The following is a 17,329-nucleotide window of genomic DNA, read 5'->3' as shown; positions in this document are numbered from 1 at the left end:
AGGAGTAGCTCCAACCATAAGTCCATCATTAGGCCTCATAAATCTGATTATACCAATATACTATAAGCAAGACAATATTCCTATGTTTTCATGTATTGATCAATGACAAGAGCATTTAGTTGGAGTGATGTAGTAATCATGTGGTTCCCATAAGTACTCCTCTTTGCTGGGTGGTCTCTTCACATCTTCATGCCATGCCTTTGGTGCTCAACAGAAACTAGTACCCACTCTCGACAAGCCCATAAACCCTGTTACTCTAGTGGTAGCTTACCGTTCTTTGATGGCACTAAGTGACTTGCCCTTCTTTTAGATTCTCTTGATGCCTTATGATCCTTTTTCATCATGTTGCTTATATTCCTTGCTCACTTTGGCCACCTCATACTTCCTTGTTCCTTGCGACTCCTTTTTTTTCATTCTTAGCCGCCTCTTACATTGTCTTTTGTTGTGGTGATCTTTTGCATTGCTCCTACCCCTCGTGTGATTTTGTGCCTCACTATCCTCTTCGTGTTGTGCTTTATATGTTGTAATGCTTTACTCGTAGTCTTTTGGGTTGTGATGACTCTTGGATATCTCCTAGTATTCCTCCCTTGCTTTGTGACCCTTCTTTTTCCTTCTAATTTTCCTTCTACACCTTATATTATAACTCGGGTGCCAGCCCACTATATATATGCCCTTGGTATTGCTTGCATACTATTGCTACTTTACCACTTGAGCTCATGCCTTTCTCCAAGTTGAGCTCATGCCTCTTGGCCACAACAGACTCCCAGCTCTCTTTTCTTCTTACTTGCTCTCTTCATAGATCCACTTCTTGCTCAGGTCTCCATCCTCTATTGGCTAATTTTCCATTCCAACCAATGCATCATGGTGCCTATACTTCTCTCCTTAGTTGTGCTTTTCACCTTCTAGTGCTTCACACAGCCCCGCTTGTCTTTTCTTGTGCATTAGAGTCTTATTTATATGTACAGTTATGAGTGTATAATATATATATGTATATTCTTTAGGCTCTCTATTATTATTTCTCTCATTAATTAAAAAACACTCTTCCAAAAGTAATCCAAAACTTGTTAATTTTTATGTTCACAAGTGATATAGCACTTCAAAATCTATTAAGTTTATTCAATCAAGTATGAATGTCCAAAATATAAGGAGGATTCTATATATCAAAGCATTGATTTCTCTCCAAGTCTCTTGCTTACCTTCTTTCCGTTCAGTTGAAGTAAAAATTCTAAGTCATCAAAAGTAATAGCAACATATTCTCCAATGTGCTTCAAGCTCCATTAAAAATTCTAAGTCATCAAAAGTAATAGCAACATATTCTCCAATTTGCTTCAAGCTCCAACTATCTATGACCTCAAGGAATTGGATTTCACCATTTGGCATAAGTATCTCTACCTCTATTGTGTCTGCTACATCACAATCCATAGGAATCCATGTGTCATGATTATTTCTCCACCACCTTTAAGAGTATCTCATGTAACAAATTCCACATTCCACACATAACTTGATACCTTGTACTTAAAATTTCCTACTAACTACACATATAAAATGGTCTCCCTTCTAAAAAATGACGAATTACAGTGAACCTTGCTCCTAAAGTCCTTGGCGGGACTTTTTTGGATAGACTAGTTGTTAAAAAAAACTCTTTACTATTTTCTATACATGGTGTAGGGCAGAACCAGTACTTTTCTGGTATATTCTTTATTTTTGCCTTAAAATAGTAGATGCAACTACTATAAATTGTAGAAACTCTATTGCTAAATAAGATGAAACAATTTATACATTTTCCTTATATATAAAGAACTTTACTTGTTGGAAGAATTGGAGGATATTACCACTAATATCTTTGATCAAGGACTATTTTACACCACTGGGATCTGAAATGGAAAGCCCCACTTAACAAGTATTAGAAAATGTAGTGGACACTTATGGTTCTTCTTGCTGAACACTCATACACTTTAGTAATGGAATGCATTGGCATAATCAAGTTGTAGATGCTAGAGGTGTTTATCTATTTGTTCTATTATGTTGCATGTGGGAAAAAGGAGAAGTAGAGGCCTTGATGAATTAAGCAACACATGCCCTTGCAAATGTTTTTGGATTTCAAAGATCCCCAGACTTGGGAAGATTGCTAATTATGCAACTATCCTTTAATGATTGGTTCTTGGAAAAGGCAAGTTGGAGGAAATGATCAACCTCATAAAACCCTTGGAGCAGTCCTTAGACCAGATCATTGAGGAGGACAATAAAGCCTTGCTGGAATTTGCTTAAGTTTCCCCGAACACTATGAGGAGCCTTTTCTTGAATTCTAACTTGATCCCCCCATCAGCCCCAACTACTACACAAAGCATCAAGAAAATGACATGCCTTAAGGTTATATTTTAAATGAAAGGATAAAATGGGGAGCTCAATCCAAAGCATACTTTTGGGATAGCAACATACCCTTTTTTCATCCTCGTCGAGTAATCTCATTTGCTAGCTATGGTCTAAGTCATTGACATGAAAGACCGAAAAATCCGAGTAGCTTAGTCTGAATGGAGAAAGCCTTAATCTATCACTAGGTAATATTGTAGAAGACTACATATAGACTGGGCCATTCTTAATTTGTTTTATGGATGATAGATGAAGAGTACTTCAAGATTTGTGACATAGCATTGATATATTTCTTTTGCTAATTATCTTCCTATAATGTTTAAATTACAGTCTTATTTGCTACACTATTCCTTCTTTTAGGGCTAGTGCACATGTAGCCCAAAGTGCGCAGCTAGATGCGCTCCATTTTGGGCCACGTGAGATAAATGGAGAGGGAGCACAATGCGACCTCAATCAATTTTGCAGCTCAAAATTTGAAGGTTCGTGATCATATACCGAGAGTGTCATTTCATGCCATTCTATGTCCACTAGGTGCAGTAGGTCATCCGTCACAAATGACCTGTGCAAAGTGGGGCAAAGGGCGTAGAGGGAGACAAACAAGGGCAGTCAGTCATTGCAAATAGCGAAGGAGTCCTCCTGTGTGAATGAAAATATGCCATCAAAGTCCATTTGCAACCATTGAATTAGTGCACAGCCCAGCTGCACATTTGCTGGCTCATGTGCACTGGCTCTTAGATCACTTAGTAGAAGGATGTTCATCGATTCCATAGTATTATATGGTCATACCATTAAGCATCTATTTGATACAATGGCAAAAGATATATTTCCTCATGCTTTCCCGCCGCCGAATGAGCTGATTGCAGGAACTGCAGGAATGAGGATCGTGCCAATGCCAGCTACTTTGATATAGGTGATTATTTACTTCATTAAAGGATTTCGTTCTAAGGCATACTCGCCAAGAATGAAACTCTTTTCATTTTCTCTTTGGGGGGGCACTTGCTAAGAACATGCTCTCTCTGCCTTTCGCTATAATTTATATATATATATATATATATAAGAGCGGGGATGCGCATAGGATGTAGCCACACTATGGTGATACACTCGTGGTAGAACCTGACAAGCGAGGTCTAAGGTTACATGACATTCTCACTACAACGTCACCTGTGACATTTGCTTCCTTAGTCCGTCACCCATGACATCTGCTCATTTGTTTAACTGAAATCAAAGTTGTTATCATCATTGTCAACTTATCCAACTATAATCTTTCTTCACTCACCACCTCGTCAACACTTTGTTCTTAAGAAATATTTCTCGCTCATACGTCACCCATGACATTTTCCCAATGTTGTGTGAGGAAATTTTAAGACTTTTGTGCTGGTAGGTAGTGTTGGGTTGCAACGAGGATAAGACAGAAACATGTATTCATCTTAAGGAGCTACAACTTACTTAGATGAGCACCATACTTTGTAAACGATGGTGTTTTATGAGCTTTTGAGAATCCATCATATTCTAATCTTTGATTATGAAGATAGTATGTGAAAGAGTGTCGATTGTCATTTATGATAGGAGGGGATCCATGGATCCTTGTGAGCTTAGCCTTTACAAGGACATCTTAGATTATAAGTGTTATTGGGATGTAAAAAGGAAATGTTATGGCTACATCGATGTGGTGATCCACCTTTATTCTCCATATATCTTCACATCTATCATTGTTAATACCATCCACCTGAAACTAGTGGACTAATCAATGCTTAAGACACACTTGATCCTAGTCATTTCTTATGGGTCAATGCACAATAAGAGATCTTCAAAATGCCACAAAAAGAAGGGTCATAGTCTCTTACCTTTGCATAGTGAACACCTCTCAGGCAAAGCTCTACTCCCACATTCTACCTACTTTCAAGGGCTTTGAATTCAATCATCATCTCTAGCTCAATGATCCTCATCAAGCATCTCTTAACAACCTATGTTGCACCTCCCAACCCCTCCAATCTATTACCCACCCTCGATCACTCCTCCCCGCCATCGTCTCTTGCACACACATAAAGCTATTTTCCCTACCTTCATGGGACTTTTTGAGAGTGCTCACAACGGAAGCAAGAACAGAAGAGGGAGAGAGAGAAACAGAGAGCCACACAAGTTTTGGTGGGTGCAAAACCACCCTAATCTTCTTTTTCATTCATTTATATATGTGTTTGAGTATTGTACATAACTGGGGTAAAGGTAGAGTGACCTTTAACCCCCACAACCTCCCACTTAAAGGACAATGTGCCTTTAAGGGAGAACAACCAGTGAGCATACTATCCAATGCCCATCAATACACAACAATACTCAAACCGCTGAGACTAGGTAGACTCTTCGTCAGCATAGCTGCAGGGTTATCATCTGTATGAACCTTGACAAGCTCTATGCGCTTGTCCTCAAGTACCTCCCTAATGAAATGGTTCCTGACCTCAATGTTTTTGGTCTTTGCATGAAAGAACGGATTCCGTGCTAACTGAATAGCACTCATGGAATCACTATGCAATGTCGGTACACTTGTATGAACCCCCAAATCTCCCACTAGCCGATCAAGCCATATAGCCTCCTTGCAACCCTCTGTGGATGCAACATACTCAGCCTCTGTGGTAGACAAAGCAACACACTTTTGTGCGCGAGACATCCACGACACTGCACCACCTGCAAAGGTGAACACATAACGAGAAGTGGATCTCCTACTATCCACATGCCTTGCATAGTCTGAATCTGTGTACCCAAGTACACGCATGTCTCCTCTACCAAAGCAGATGCACATCTCCTTAGTACCCTTCATGTACCTCATGATGCACTTAACTGCCTCCCAATTCCTCTTTCTTGGATTAGCCATATACCGGCTAACAACTCCCACTGCAAATGCAATGTCTGGTCTAGTAGCTATCATAGCATACATAAGACTCCCAATTGCTGATGCATAAGGAACCTTGGCCATCATGGCCCTTTCCTCATCTGATTTGGGACTATCTATATGACTCAGTTTCACATATGGAACATATGGAGGCAATGGAGTACTCACTGCCTTCCCCCCCTCCATATTGAAACGCTGCAATACTTTTATAACATACTCTTTTTGTGAAAGCCAAAGGAGTTTCCTACTCCGATCATGCGTGATGCGCATACCAAGAATATGACCTGCAAGTCCCAAATCCTTCATATCAAAGGCCTCATGCAACTTGGCCTTTAATGCATCTAGCTCATAAGTATTCTTGCTAGCCAATAGCATATCATCCACATATAGTGCCAAGATTATCAGGCTATTATCCTTGGTGGTACCATTTCTTGCACATTTGGTGCATGGACATCTTGATGTCTATCAACATATGCAGGTGGATTCACATCTTGGAAAGTGATTCTCCTCATTTCCACATCCCTCATGGGTGCCTTATGCATCTTCTTCTCATTGAAGACTACATCATGGCTGCATATGATCTTCTTTGCTTCTGGATCCCAGAGACAATAGCCCATCTCTCCACTTTCACCATAACCCAAAAAGATGCATTTCCTAGACTTAGGATCTAGCTTCTTTCGAAGCTCTTTCGGCACATGTGCATATGCCTCACACCTAAATATATGCAAATGAGAGTAAGAGGGCTTCTTGCCACTCCATGCCTCTTCAGGAATACCGCCATCCAAACTCTTACTAGGTGATCTATTGATCACATGCACTGCAATCTTCATTGCCTCAGCCCAAAAACCACTAGAAAGACTTGCATTGGAAAGCATGCATTGCAACCTTTCTTGAATGGTACAGTTCATCTTTTCTGCAACTGAATTTTGCTCTGGAGTACGAGGGGATGTGAGCTCCCTCTTAATCCCACATGTATCATAGAAATGCTGAAAGTCATGAGAGAGATACTCTCCACCATTGTTAGTCCGTAGGCATTTAAGCGTTCTACCTGACTGATTCTCAACCAAGGCCAGCCATTTTTGAAATACCTAGAACACATCACTCTTCCAAGCTATAGCATAAGCCCACACTTTCCTAGTTGCATCATCAATGAATGTCACATAGTATTCAGCCCCGCCTAATGACCGTGTAGGCATGGGACCACATACGTTTGAATGCACCAAATCAAGCTTTTCAAACTCTTTCTTTCCCCTTCTTTTATGGGCTGATTTAGTCTGCTTCCCATAGAGATAGTGCTCACAAAATTCAAAATAAGAGAAACTCAAACGCGGTACATAACCCAAACGGCATAAGAGTTTCATTCCATTTTGGCTCATGTGCCCCAACCTGCAATGCCAAAAAGAAGTGCTTGGCTACTCAGTTATTGCAACAACATGATCAAATACCCCTGATACATGTAAGGGATACAAAATCCCACACTTGGCACCCCTAGCCAAAAGCATAGAGCCCTTCTGAATTTTCCAACTCTGAAAGCCAAAAGTGGTGTGAAAACCAGCATCACCTAGCTGACCCACTGAAATAAGACTCTTGGTCAACTTAGGCACATGTCTCACATGTTTCAAAATAAATGCAGACCCATTTGCAAAAGATAATTTTATGTCACCTACTCCCACTATGTCACATGCATAGTCATTTCCAAGATGCACACAACCTATCTTTCCATTGTCATAAGTGGAGAACCATTCCCTATGGGGAGTAACATGGAATGAAGCACCAGAATCCAAAATCCAATCCTGGGAATATGCATCATCTGAAGTGGTAAGCAACTCTGCAGATAAACTAGACATGAAGAGAACGTCATTGTCACTATCATGTGTGACTGCATTGATCTCCTCGATCTTCACTTTTCCTTTGTCCTCCCTTGGACTCTCTTCCTTTTGATTTTCACCCCAATTTTTATTCTTTTTCTTATCCTTTTGCTCTCTTTTCAGCTTGTAGCAATCCTTTTTCATATGGCCCTTCTTGCCACAGTGGTAACACTCAATGTTCCATGCCCAGATTTGCTACGAGACTTCCCTCTTTCTTGGGATTTCCCCCTGAACTATGATCTGCCCCTTTGCACATTTAAGGCTGCATCCTACTTGTTGCCATCCATAGACTTTCGTCTAATCCCCTCGGCCAACAAGCTACCCACAACATCATCAAATTTCAGTACTCCACCAGGTGCAGAGTTACTGACAGCTGTACGGAAGGTATCCCATGAGGATGGCAATGAAGATAAGAGAAATATTGCCTTAGTCTCCGCATCAAAATTCATCTTTTGAGCCTGAAGCTGGCTGAAAATAATATTGAATTCATTCAAGTGAGAAGCAATGGAGACCCCTTCCTTCATCTGCAGCTCAAACAACCTCTTCATGAGGTAAACTTTATTAGAGGCAGTTTCCTTTTCATAAGTGGCACACAGTTTCTTCCACAAATCTTCCGTAGTCTGCTCATTTTTACTACTGTGAAATAAACTGACTCTGCAAGATGAAGTCTAATAGTAGATTTTGCTAATGCATCCAACTCATTCAAATCATCCTCAGACATATTTGTAGGCTTAGCTTCAATCCCTGCCAAGGGTTTAATCTGCTTCTTTTGAATAAGCACATCCCTTATTTGTTCTTTCCACAAAGAAAAGTTTGTCCCATCAAACTTTTTAATGCTAAAAAACTTCTTTTCAAACATGGAAGAGGATGCCATGATGCAAATGAAGCAAAAATCTTAAATGCTAGTGCCTATAAGAGAGAATCACACCAAATACCAGGTGCACCCATATGTGTATGTCACAATAGAGTGAAATATCACCAAAACTCATGTCTCAAAGCATCTGACTCATGTATATATACTATGCATCCATATGAGCAAATCTGGCCCAAAAGAAAATGCCAACTGCAATGGCAATCCAAAATGCCAATAAGTGCCAAATGACTCAAGCATAAACACCATCCACTGGCATATGCATTAATAATATCTCATCCAAGAGAGCATAGCACTATCAGTGCATCACCTGCAATGTGTGAAAGCTGTCCCTCAGCATAAAATAGCATTCATGTGCAAAGCGTCCATAAAAATAGCTCAGGGGGGTCACTCATCATATGTAACCCTATCACATGAGTTCAACAGAAGGATATTTTTTATTTCTAAAATTTACAAAAATAAATATACATATGGGACTATTTAAAATAGTTTTGGAAAAAATTTACAGATTTGTATAGAAAAGGGGTACATTTTATTAATGAAAAATTTACAGATAAGGGATTTTAGAAATATGCCTTGAACGCACGTGGTATAGAGGGTTTATACATAGTGACCCCCTTGAGAAAAATAGCATCCCACAAGGCAATTTGGGCCTATCAGCACATCCAATAAGGACCGCAATGCATCCAAATGGCCTATAAATCATCCACTGCAACCCAATGCACACCACGAATGAGCGCACATTGCTCAAATTGCAACCAGAGTGATCTGCATAAGGTATGCTCAAGAAATCATAGTCCCACGGTAATGACCGCTACTAAAAATAGAACCTGAGATGCCTCAAAACATGGGCGCCATTGCATAATCAGACTCAGAAAGAAAATCTACAAATATCTCTCTTCTGCCGGAACTCCAAAATCCCAACCAATGAGTGAGAAATGGGAGTCAACACTTATCCACTGCCATGTGGCATAAATCTAAGGTTTCAAAACCTTAGAATGAAAAATGCATAACAGAGAGACGAAATCGAATACACAGAAATCTATAACTCTGAAAATCCTCCACCGAATCGCGTAAGAACTGACAAGTAGGGGTTTTTGGGCATCTAAAACGCAATGGGACAGACGGTTTTGGAAACCGTGGTCTCAATCACTGAGTCCAACACACGGACTGAAAAACGTTTTTGGAAATAGTGCTGTTTGTACACTCCATCGGAGTGCGAATGATGAGCAACATAGAAGTTTTAGGACCTCCTGAGTCCATTGGAACTGACAAATCTGCAAATGGTTGCTCCAAACTTGAGTTCCAACACCCGGGCAGAAAAACGTAGAAACTGACACAGTGAGTCAGAAATCCAATGAAATGATCCCAGATTCAAGAATGAAGGTGTTTCCAAGCTCCTGAAGTGAAGTGGACACCGAAAGCAAGAAATAGTTGCCTCTACAAGTGAATACGGAGTCTCTATCATCGAACGGAATAGGGATAAGCTCAAAAAACGACTTTTTCTTTGAAAACACTTAACAGGCTCTCAAAACCACTTTGCAAAACCAAAGTGACTTTTCCAAAGGTTCCTCCAAGGTCTCTGCACACTCGGATGCAAGTAAAGTCACCCACAAAGCTTCCCACAGAGCTTCTCCTTCCTCCCACAAAGCTACTGAGCTTCTAAGCATTCACGCACGCTGAGCTAGATCACCCGGGCTCTGATACCAGTTGAGAGTGCTCACAACGGAAGCAAGAACGGAAGAGGAAGAGAGAGAAACAGAGAGCCACACAAGTTTTGGTGGGTGTAGAACCACCCTAATCTTCTTTTTCATTCATTTATATATGTGTTTCAGTATTGTACATAACCGGGGTAAAGGCACAGTGACCTTTAACCCCCACACTTTTTGAGTTTGGAACTAGCATGTTAAGCTTCTCGATTGACATCACATTTGTTCATTGAGACAAATCTTGATTTCGCGAATAGCTATTACTAGGCCTTGAGTGGCCAAATGTGAAACCTACATTTAACTTAGCAATATGATTCTTATCTCAATATATTCTAAGAAGCCCCAAGTTCATTCAAGAATGTACAAAACATAGCCCTTTAGACCAAAGAACAGGTATGTAGTGACCTAAATTTTTGGTGCTATAGGTACTAAACATCAAGTTTGTCTCCTATTTAAAAGTCTGTTTGCATTAATAAAAAATCCCCTTGAGGATGATACGAGTGACTCACAACTTCCTTGAGAGGATGGTTTGGCTTTCATGAATCCTTTCTTAATCCTTTCTAATGGCAGTGTCTACATTAAAAGATCTCAACAAAACTTTTGCATCATAAGCCTCTATTAGGTTGTAGTCACATTGATTTCTTGGCCTAGATCAAGACCCGATTGTCCATTGAATTCCAGATGACAGATAATGGACATGCACATTAGTGTCTAGGAATCTAGAGTTTGCTAGCTTAAAGTCCAATTCAAATCTTTTAGCAACATTATGCACAAGATAAACTATGTAGATGGACAACTAATCAATTGCTAGCCACAACTGATCCAAAGATAGTGAACTTGTCACATTTCTATATCCCTGGTAACTACAGTTGTTGCTAGAGTATGTTCAACATTTCTTACTGATAGGCAAGGGCTTCTATCAATATCTAGTAAATGATGCACTTGCCTTGACATCATGTTTGTCACTTCACAACTTTCATAGCATATGCAAGATCTAGATGTATTGGAGGGTTGTTGCCAAATGACTCTTCTAGTATTTAGACTCTATAAGGTGGAATTATTTATTAGGCAAATGTGCTTTCGATGGTGTGGTGCAAATTGGGATAATGTTATCAATTCATGCAAGTTGACTACTAGATACACCTTTCAAGTAGCAAGTGGCCCAATTTCGGGTACAACAAGAAACAATATGATGATGCCCTCTTCATGATTTAAATGGAGTCTAGCAATGGCAACTGCAGTTATAGAGAATATATGGCTCCATAGTGTTATTTTCTTACATGGATATCTTCTAGGATATCCTCAGCTCTAGTTATTCACATGATAATGCAATAGCAATCATCAACACCAAGAGCCAGATCAACAAACTCAAGTGCCTCCACTTGAGGTACCACTTCTGTTACATCAACTATAATACCGTGACATCGGTATAACGGGGAAACCACGAGGGCTTGACAATACTTACGTATGTGGCTAATAGGGTCTAGGGGGAAATCCTAGGCCTAGGTAATTAATGGAAGGGTGCATTAGTTGAACCTAAAGAGGGGTTTAATGGTAAGGTCCACTTGGACACATGGCACCATGAGGGTTGGCCACTTGGGAGGTATTGGGCTAGGAGGGAGGATTCTAGAGGGAGCCAAAAAAAAGAAAGAAGGTGGAGGAGGTTCCAAGAGAAAGGAATCTGTGGTCAGGTGGAATAGGATGAGCAGAAGCCCTCGAGGTTTGAGGAGACTTAACATTGGTATCAAAGCTAGAGTTTGATGATTTGGGAGCGCAGGTACGAAGGTGGAAATGAAGAGTCGACTGCCGTGCGCCCTACAGCATTAGTTCAGTGATGCAGCCTAAGACGATGAGCTATGGAGAACCATGCGCACTTGAATGTAATACTGGACTTAGGCTACTAGTACTTGAGCACAGCAAAGTCACGACAGTCGAAGCTTGATTGAGTGCAACGAAGTCACCTGCATATAGGAGGAAGGGTTCGCGAATCGGCGTGATAGCAAGTAGATAGGCTGCAGTTGCTGTGCACGGTAGATAGAGCCAACTCCCTCACATTACTCAAATCTCTTATAAGTACTACTGCTAAATACAGTTGCGCAGTGGGACTCCGGAGTGCTGCAAGCTTGCAAAGGCTACGGGTCTGAACTTTGAAGCTTTTCAATTTCCAAGGCTGCGTGTAGCCATCGTCATTACTGCAGGATCGAGACCAGAGCGGGTGTCAGTGTTGCGGATCTCAGAGGTCTAGACTCCATTCCGATAGACAATTCAAAGCAGGTCGATGAACAGACAGGGACTGAGAGGTTCTAGAGCTATACAATCCATCATAGGCTGCTAGTCAGACTACTGTTTGAGGGTGTTGCAAACAGTTACCAGATTCCCGTCCATGGCCATGAGATGATTTATGTCTGGGCTCCTGGATACTGGTTGTTGGCTATAAGTTTCAAGTACATTTTTATGGCTTGTCTCTTTCGTCTACAAGGAAGATAAAGCACCGGTCGATGCTGTTTGAAATGTTGAGAGTGGGAAGCCATACCACATCAGCAAAGGTCATTCGACCTTTGAAAAAGCCACGTCATCTAAGGCTACTTTAGCCTTTAAAGAAAGTCACTTCACCCCTCTCTTTTTATCCCTCTTCATCCAACTTAGGTCCTAAAGTTAATTTCACCTCTTTTCTCTCCAAGATTTATTAGCCTCGCCGATTTCAAGTAAAAGATTTACATTCAAGATTGAGGGAAGCAAGAAGAGCACGATCAGGACGAGAGATCAAGAATTAAAAGCGAGAGAGGACGCATCAGCTTCAAAGACAAATTCAAGACCATCGAACAAATACCAGGGAAGTGGGCATCATATTTTTCTATCTGATATAAAGTGCTTTACTTTACTTTTTCTGGAAAATATACATTTTTAAAATGACAACTCCAGAAAGGGATGGTATGATTAGGGAGGCCGAGGAAAGGGCTAGAAAGGGAAAAGCAATAGTTGGAGAGGAAACACATGAGGAGATACAAACTGAAACTCAACAGGATAATGTAGAAATGGAGGATATTGATTATGGTGATTATGGAATTCCGTATGCGGAATTCCATAACCTTGAAACTCGAATGCAAAATATAGAAACACAGTTGGGGGTTATTAGTGAAACATTAAAAACCCTAGCTGAAGCTATAACAAAGATAGCCGATTCTCAATCGGTATCTATTACTAAAAAATCACCGATTCCTCCTAATCAAGTGGAGAGGTCTACCTCTCGACTTAGAGAAACCTCGAACATCCTTAAGGACTTAAAACCACCAATTTTCAATGGGGAAGAAAAGGAGTGTAATAAAGATGCGATTAATACGTTCTTGCAAAAATGGCAAGACTTTCATCGACTCAGGAATACACCTCCTAAAAATCAAGTCATGGAAGCAAGTCTTTCCCTTGGAAATAAAGCCTATAAATGGTGGATGAGCCTCAGGGAGAGTGATAAAATTCCTAGATATTGGACTGAGTTTAAACAAGCCTTCCTAAAAGAGTTTTTACTGGAAAATGAATTAGAAAGAGCATGGGAGGCTTGGGACAATTGCACTATGGGTAAAAATACTCTAGTCCAGTACATAGAAAATTATAGGGAGGCAGTCCTTAAGCTGAAGGGAATTGATGAATTCCAAAAGATAAGGGGTTTCGTGAGAGGTCTTAAAGACACTTATAAGGTTGAGGTGAAAAGAAATTCTCCAAAAACCTTTGAGGAAGCCATTAAGTATGCCCAAATATATGATGATACGATGGGGAAATTTAGAATTGGAACTTCGGAGCAAACAGGTTTTGTTCGAAAGTTCAATAAATTTTCCAATTTGAAAAGGAAGGGGCACTTTAAGAAGGAGGTTCCTCAGGCACCACCTAAGAAACCTCAAACACAAAATTATCCTCTCTTGAAAAAAGAGGATTATGAAAGGGCCAAGCAAGAAAATATTTGCTTCAAATGTCTGGGCAAAGACCATGCTGCTTGGAACTGTCCTAAAAATAAACCAGCGGGAGCTAAAGCCCCAAATAGACCTCCACCAAAACAAGTGCATGCGGTGCAAGTGTTACTGCTTAATGGTATTGAAAAGTACACTGAGGTAGAGGTCTATCATGAGGATAGCACCCACATGTGCTGTCTATCATCGGCAATGTGGCAGCCCCCCATCTTTGGTCCTCATGATTTAATGAGGATGCATGGAAAAATTAAGGGGCAAAGAGTAAGAGTGATGGTCGATGATAGTGCAACACATAATTTCTTAAACTACTCGTTAGTTAAGAAATTAAAATTGCCTGAGAGTCCCAGTGCCCATAAATATGTGGTCTCTTTGGCGAAGGGTAGTGATAAAAAAGTTTGGGACACCATGATATATGGTGTAGAGATGAATATTCAAGGCTATCAGGATGCCTTGGATTTCCAAATCATGCATCTCGACTGAACAGATGTAGTACTTGGTCGAGAATGGCTGTATAGTCTTGGGCATAGCTTACAGAGGAGTTATCTTAATAACTCCATAATGTTTGAAAAAGAGGGTAGAATCTTTCAGATTCAAGGAGAACCTGATGTACCTAACTCTCCTCTTATTTGTTCGATGGAATTAGAACGACTACTACACCAAGAACAATGCGAGGTATATCTTTGTGAACTTACTTTTATTGGTGATTTTATGTCTTCTGCATCGAAAAGAAGTAATGTTGTTTTTTGTAATGTTAAAAAGTGTAAATTTTCTTTCAATGATTTAATGTTTGAATTTAAAGATGTTTTTCTGCTTGACTTACCTGATGGTTTACCTTCGGAGAGAGAAGTAGATGATAAAATAGATTTAATTCCTGGATCAACCCCTGTTTGCAAACCCCCATATAGGCTTAGTCAAACAGAGGAATGTGAGGTCGAAAGACAGTTAACAGAATATCTTAGGAAGGGCCAAATCCAAACAAGTAGTTCACCTTGGTCTGCACCAGTTTTACTGGTAAAGAAAAAGGATGGTACTATGCGTTTATGCATAGATTACCGAGCATTAAATAAAATCACCATAAAAAATAAGTATCCTATGCCTCACATTGATGAGCTCTTTGATCAATTGTAAGGGGCAAAATACTTTACAAAAATTGATTTAAGATCAGGATGATATCATCAAGTACGAATTAGGGAAGAAGATATCCCTAAGACATCATTTCGTACTAGGTATGGGCATTATCAATTTAAAGTAATGCCATTCGGATTAACAAATGCTCCAGCAACTTTCATGACACTTATGAATAGTGTCTTAAGGCCATATCTAGGGAAATTTGTTGTAGTATTTCTAGACGATATCCTTATTTATAGTAAAACCAGAAAAAAACATTTGGAACATTTGCAAAAAGTGTTCCAACTGCTTAGAGATAATTCACTCTTTGCAAAAGAATCCAAATGTGAATTCTTTGCAAAAGAAGTGAAATACTTGGGACATATAATATCCCAAGAAGGGGTTCATATGGACCCTGATAAAGTAAGGGCCATATTGCAATGGCCACATCCTACAAATCTAGAAGAATTACAGATATTCTTAGGTTTGTCAAGATTTTATAGAAGATTCATCCAAGATTATGCTAAGATTGCTGTTCCGATGACGGACTAGCTTAAGGGGAAGGGAAACACCTTCATATGGGATGAACCTCAAAAGAGAAGTCTTGAAAAATTAAAGATAGCTATAGCGGCAGCTCTTGTCTTAAAAGTAGTGGATCCCAATGAACCATTCGTGGTTGAGACAGATGCCAGTGATTTTGCTATTGGGGCAGTACTTATACAAAAAGGTCAACCAGTAGCTTTTGAAAGCAAAAAACTAGATCGTGCCCAATGGAATTACTTGCATATGAAAAAGAACTATATGCTATAGTCTATGCTTTAAAGAAGTGGAGGCACTATTTATATGGTGCAAAATTTGAGATCATCTTTGATCAAGAAAGCATTAAATGGATTTGTAATCAGCCAGAGCTTAAAGGTAGAAAAGCTATATGGGCTGAGTTAATGCAAGAGTTTGATATACAATTGACATATAGGAAAGGGAAGTTTAATGTGGTAGTAGACTCTCTTAGCCGAATGCCAATTGTTAATGAATTGAGTTTTACTCAATTTCAAAATGATTTCCTAGAGTCCTTAAAAGGGAAATGTGAATTTGATCCTCACTTCTCTGAAATATGGAAAGCAATTAAAAACAGGGATCCAACTAATCGAGAGGCTTTCACTGAGGAGTCGCATGGAAATGGCGACACACCACAGGTTGATAAAGGACTCAAGTGGAGAAAATATACTATTGAAGATGGCTACCTACTCTACAAGGGCAGAGTATGTGTCCCGGATAATAATGACATTAGGCGCCAAATTCTTTTTGAATGTCATGATAGTCCGAGTGCTGGACACCCGGGAATTCAAAAGACATATGTACTTCTGAAAAGACAATTCTTTTGGCCTAGAATAGGAAAGGACGTCCAAGATTATGCATTGAAGTGCCAAAAATGCCAAGTCAATAAGGCTGAACGCCTTAAGGTAGGAGGTCTCCTACACCCATTGGAGATTCCATCTGGCAAATGGAAAAGCATCTCCATGGATTTCATTGTGGGACTACCTAGGACACAGAGAGGGCACAACTCTGTGTGGGTAATTGTGGATCGGTTGACCAAGATGGCTCATTTTATTCCTGTCAGTGAAGATGTTAAAACTCCAGAATTAGCTAGGCTATTTGTGGAGCATATCTACAGACTGTATGGGCTACCTGTCGATATTGTTAGTGACTGGGATAGCAAATTTAACAGCCATTTTTTGGGGGCTGTGTTTAAGAGGTTGGAAACTTCATTGAATATGAGCACCGCGGATCATCCACAAAGTGATGGTCAAACTGAAAGGGTCAATCAAATCATTGAGGATATGCTTCGAGCATATGTAAATAAATGGCAAACTAATTGGGAACAGTATTTGCCCGTCTTAGAATTTGCATATAACAATGCCAAACATTCAGCTACAGGTTTTAGTCCATTCATGATGATGTATGGATTTCAACCTAGAGCCCCAATGACAGTGGGACTTGAAAAAGAGAAGGTTCAAGTGGCCAAATACTTTCTTGAGGATATGAATCAAATTCTTAAGTTAGCTAAAGATAGCATAAGAAGAGCTCAAGATAGAGCACAAAGTTATGCAAACCCCCACCGTAGAAAGTTGGAGTTTGAAGTAAATGAGAAAGTCTACCTTAAGGTACCTGAATCTTCAGAATCTCTAAAAACAGGTGAATGTCCGAAGTTATCTCCTAGGTATTGTGGACCATTCACAATACTTAAGAGGATTGGAGAACTTGCTTACAAATTATCCTTACCTGAGGGATGTAGAGTACATCCAGTTTTGCATGTTAGTAGGCTAAAAAGAAAATTAGGAGATGATGATAATCTCATTGGAAATGAAGTCCTAGTTGAACTTATTGAACCCGCATCTTTACCACATGAACCAGAAAGAATTTTAGATACACAAGAAAAAAGAACGCGACATACTATATGGAAAGAATGTCTGATTAAGTGGAAAGATAGATATGAAGAGAGTTCAACATGGGAAAAGGTAAGCAATCTCTAGAGGAGGTTTCCCAATTTTGTTTTCGAGGAC

The sequence above is a fragment of the Dipteris shenzhenensis genome, chromosome 28 (genome assembly GCF_047967505.1).
Source record: "Dipteris shenzhenensis isolate YYH24624 ecotype China chromosome 28, Dip_SZ_1.0, whole genome shotgun sequence".
NCBI classification, from domain to species: domain Eukaryota; kingdom Viridiplantae; phylum Streptophyta; class Polypodiopsida; order Gleicheniales; family Dipteridaceae; genus Dipteris; species Dipteris shenzhenensis.
Note: the sequence above shows the minus strand (reverse complement) of the source record.